The sequence below is a fragment of the Panthera uncia genome, chromosome F1, assembly GCF_023721935.1.
Source record: "Panthera uncia isolate 11264 chromosome F1, Puncia_PCG_1.0, whole genome shotgun sequence".
Taxonomy (NCBI): domain Eukaryota; kingdom Metazoa; phylum Chordata; class Mammalia; order Carnivora; family Felidae; genus Panthera; species Panthera uncia.
The window spans coordinates 19906678-19911856 of NC_064813.1; the positions used below are offsets into that span (position 1 = coordinate 19906678).

At 36.7% G+C, this 5179-nt stretch overlaps 1 protein-coding gene across 4 annotated transcripts in view; it reads left to right on the forward strand.

The window, feature by feature from the left end:
* RALGPS2 (Ral GEF with PH domain and SH3 binding motif 2) overlaps positions 1 to 5179 on the forward strand; it is a 169515-nt gene that overhangs the window by 92545 nt on the left and 71791 nt on the right. The window lies entirely within an intron of this gene.

A 5179-nucleotide genomic window follows, 5' to 3' on the forward strand; every position in this document is an offset into this window, starting at 1 on the left:
ATCTCACAGGCTGTGGGTCTGAGCCCTATGTCGGGCTCTGTGCTGACAGCTCAGACTGGAGCCTGCTTCAGATTCTGTGTCTCCCTCTCTCTCTGCTCCTCTCCTGCTTGCGCACGCTCTCTCTCTCTCTGTCTCTCTCTTTCTCTCAAAACTAAAAAAAATTACAAAAAAATTTTTAATAAAATAAAAAAGAACTTGCCCTAGAAATGTTGGAAAGATGCTACTCAGTATGCATATTGGTAGCTTCTATTTAACTGTCCCTTTTCAGTATGCAGAATTTGCATAATGCTGCCCTTTATCCCTTATGTTGCAAACGTTTTTATGGAAAGAGTATCAACCAAAAGAATCTATACGGCATAGAGAAAAGGGGAAGGCAAATCATCTGTTTTTTTCTTTTCTTTTTTTTTTTCTTTTCTTCTCTCTCTCTTTCTATGTTTATTTATTTTGAGAGAGAAGAAGGAGAAGGAGGAAGGGGCAGAGAAGAGTAGAGGGAGAAAATCCCAAGTTGGTGCCACTCAATGCAGCCTGATGTGAGATTCAATCTCCCAAACCTTGAGATCATGACCTGTGCTGAAATCAAGAGTCAGACATTTACCTGACTGAGCCACCCAGGAGCCCCCAAATCACTTTTCTTAACACAAGATAGAATCCAAACTTCAGTGCTTTTGCCTCTAAGAATTATGACCAAAATCAACCATTCTTAGAAAAGCTTAAAAAAGGAGGTGGCGGTTTATATGCTGATAAAACTCTTACTTTGATACTGCCAAATTTATCTACAATATGGATTAAATTATAAGAAGTAGAAAATGTTTTCTTGGCTTTCAACTCATCATCCCTTGCAAAATTGTCTCTTCTGTTGGTTTGCATTCAAGGTAAAAATTAGTCAGCCTGGACAATATAGTGAAAAATTCTTAGAATAAGGATACAGTATTTCTGGAGAGGAATAGTTTGGCAAATCTCAAGGAAAAAATGGTTTTATATGAGAATTATTGCTTTAAATCTGAAAATTATTAACAGCTCTCATTTGTTCTTGTCACTGGAGAAAAATCTTAAGGGGCTTATTGAAGAATTTGGCGTGGGAAGTTTTGCTTTGCTGAAGAGAGAAAAATAGGACATTGTGCTAAAATAATTGCGCTGGATGAAACATAAATATTATTTCATGTGCATATCCTAGCCTCATTTCTACTTTATTCGTGTATTTTGGGGTAAAGCAGTAGCTTAACAAGCTTAGGATGCTTTCTGGAAAAACATAATAAAAAATAAATAGTTGTCGTTCTTTTTATTGCTTTTGATCAAGTAGAAGCAAAGAAGTTTCTGTAAAATCTCCTGCCATTCTGTAGCACACAAGTACATTGTTTTGATGTGTCTAGGTGTGATTCCTCTCACTCTTGTAGAGAACCCCCCCACACACACACACACACACAAATTCACAAATTTTTGATTTGTTAGATTTTCATAATAGTCCTTTTTTTTTTTTAAGAAAAGAAAAGCTGTCCTTAAAACTTTCTGTAATATAGCATCCCCTCCATCTTCAATTCTGAAAAGCACCGTTTTGTTTTTATAATGTTTTAATTCATCTTTCCCTCAGCAGAATGTAAGCTCTAATCTCTTGGTTCAAAACTTTATCCTTAGCATCTAGAACAAAAGTAGGTACTTACTATTTGTTGGTTGAATTAATTAAATGATTGCTTTCTGGCTCTTCTTATTGTTCCAGTAACTTTGTTTTAAATACAATAGATTTCTTTGTGAGGCAGTTTTACAATCAGTCAACTTCCCACCTACCCCAGTTTTCCTTTGGTGCTTCAGCTGGCCAGCCAGTATTTGCACAGCAGGCCACAAAATGGACTTTGTCCCTGCCCTTACGGAACTTAACATCTCTTCAATACCTAGGCTCAGATCCAACATTACCTTGTCAGTAATCTCTTCTCTCTCCTGTGTCGTGGAAGAAGTACATTTATTTCTTTGCCAGCCTTCGTCAGTGGTGCCCTCATCACACTTGATGAAATGTTTAAAGCATGCCTAAACTTACAGTGGTCTCCAGATTTTATCTGATCCTCTGTTTTACAATAATTGTTAACTTATCTTGATCTTTTAATAGGATGCAGTTCTTTATTTTACTTTAGTTTTAGAAACTTCTGCTAACCTGTATATAAATGTTTTCGAAGATATTAGGTGTTCATTCACATTTTTATTCAGATAACTTTGACAAAATCCAAAGCTGTATGTAGCTGTATGGAAATTAAAGGGATTTCCCCCTTCCCCTTTTCTAGAGTATAAAAGACTCTGACACTGGTCTCAAAAATGTCTAATGGTCAGGGTACCCGGATGGCTCAGTTGGTTAAGCATCCTACTTTGGTTCAGGTCGTGATCTCATGGCTCGTGAGTTCGAGCCCCGCGTTGGGCTCTGTGCTGACAGCTCAGAGCCTGGAGCCTGCTTTGGATTCTGTGTCTCCCTCTCTCTCTCTGCCCCTCCCCAGCTCATGCTCTGTCTCTCTCTCCTTCAAAAATAAATAAACATTTTTTTAAAATGTCTAATGGTCAAAAAATGTCATTGGCTTTTGATATTTTAAGACTTTTATTCCCTTTCCTTTCTTTGGTTTGATTTGTAGATAATATACACCATGGAGTACTTTACCTTATTCTTCTCACTAGATTATATATTATATTCTAAAACAGCAATAAAGCATGTTTGGTCATTTTTGTTTGAATCCCAGGAATGAGCTCTGACCAAATGGCAGCCAGCCCTGGCTTTCTCTTTAGCCAAAATTACATCTGCATTTTCCATTACCTCATTTATATTCTTTTTTGCTCTCTTTCTTTTTTTATATATTTAAAATTCCTCTAACATTCTTTCATGGTATATTTTCTGAAGTTTACTTTAGATCACTTGAGGACTTGTGATATAAAAAGGCTGGGGATAGGGTTGCATTGATTTCTTTCCCCTGTTCGTAGTCTTTCTTTAAGAGCTTCTATCTTGAAAATAAATAATGTATAGCAGTTTACAGATCTGCGTTTTAATCATAAACAGAATCAGATCCCCCACCCCCCCCCCCAGTTCCAGCAGCTTTGCTGGTGGCATTTCTGGTTGCTGATGTTTCCATAATTGCAGTAAAAAAAAAAAAAATTTGCAATTTTTTGAGCAAACCTTAACAGAAAAATAATAAAAATCTTAATAACTAACATTTATTCAGCACTTAATCCTGTATGCCTGGCACTGTGTATTTTACATAAATTGTCTAATTCTTAACAGTTTTATAAGGTAAATGATATTATATTCACATTTTACCAGTGAAGAAACTGAGACAAAGAAGGTTAAATGGACTTACATAAAGATATGTATTATGGGCACCTGGGTGGCTCAGTCTTGATTTTGGCTCAGGTCTCACAGTTCCTAGGATCAAGCCCTGCATCAGCTCCATGTTTAATGTAGAGCCTGCTTCGGATTCCTCCTCTCTCTCTCTCTCTCTCTCTCTCTCTCTCTCTCTCTTTCTCTCCCCCTGTCTCCCCCTCCCCTCCCCCTCTCCCCCTCCCCCTTTTTCCCAACTCGAGCTCTCTTGCTTTCAAAAATAAATAAATAAATAAATAAATAAATAAATAAATATTTTTTTAAAAGATAAGCATTATATTTCATTTACAGTTCAAAGAAATAAAGCATTAGGGAATAATATTAATATTTTGGGAATCTGTATTGGAATTAAAATTTTGAGTTCATTTGTCAGTCTTTCCTATAATTATCTGTAGACTTACAATTTAGTAACTATTAACCCCACTGACAAAATTGAAAACTGAGCTTATTTTTGTTTATTTTTATTTATTTTTTTAGTGTTTGTTTATTTTGAAAGAGAGAGAGTGCACAAGCAGGAGAGGGGCAGAGAGAGAGGGAGAGAGAGAATCCCAAGCATGCCCCACAATGTCAGCACAGAGCCCAATGTAGGGCTCAAACTCATAAACTGTGAGATCATGACCTGAGCTAAAATCAAGAGTTGGATGCTTAACCTGCTGAGCTGCCCAGGTGCCCAGAAAACTGAGCTTATTTTTAGATGGCTTTTGGGAGAAGTAGGAGAGGAGGGGGGCTTGGCATTGTGAGTGGAAGCATTCTTTTCTTACTTGGTTGTCTTTTTATAGACACTAAAATAAAAGACTAAAAATCTGTGAGGGTATAATCTTTAACTTACTATTAAGTATATAAAAACTGTATCTTACTAGTATAGGTTTATAAGTAATTGTAAACATCTTCATAATTGCAGAAGTGTTTACAGACTTAATATATTATTACTCGTAGGAGTCCTAAGAAATATAACACTAGAAGAATTCGCACTCTCATATCATGACTTACAGAGTCAAGGGAGCACTGGACTAAAAATTTGGTCGTTCTGCTCTACCAAGCTTGGAGCCTGGGTATAGGTTTGTTTGTAGATACCTACTGAATTTCAAGGCAATGTCTAATATTGGCATTATTCAAAATCTCAAGTTTTAAAAGTCTACCTCAGAGATGCCAAGTTTCCTAGACATTGATGGCATCTCCCATTGAGTACAGAATGGAGTCTAAATCATTCTTAGGATAAGCTTCATTTCATTTATTAAAAATGACTGAATCCTTCTGTAAAGCATCTCCAAAGTTAGAGTTCAGTCTTATTGAAGGTCGGGCAACCATGTCTTTATTCCTAAGTGACCTGCTAAGTAGCTAGCCATTGGACCACACAAGTGACCTATCTAATCTCTCAGAAGATCCTCACTTGGCTTAAATTCTTACTATGACTGTCTTCACCTTAGTTTTTCTTTATCTTTTCTTGTGATCCCAGCTCTTAACTATCTGCCATAATAGTTTGTCATAGCTCTGTTAAGTTAGCAAATGAAGAGCTGGCTACTGTTCATATCCTCATTTTATAGATAAGAAAACGGAATATAAAAACTGCTCAAGGTAACACAGCTAGTAAATTGGTAGAGTTGGGCCTCAGATCCAAGTAGTACTGACTTTAGTACCTATACTTAGCCATCATATAATTCTGCTTCTTATTCCCTGCTCTACAGGAGCTCCAGAACAGAGCTATCTCGTGTCTATAAAGGAGAGCAGAATGGGCCCAGTGGCCAAGGTGGTTTAGCATTGAGCCCATTTTTCTTGTTTGTATGTGGACTTTTCACATCATTCTAGTTTTAATAAAACAATATTCTCCTGTGA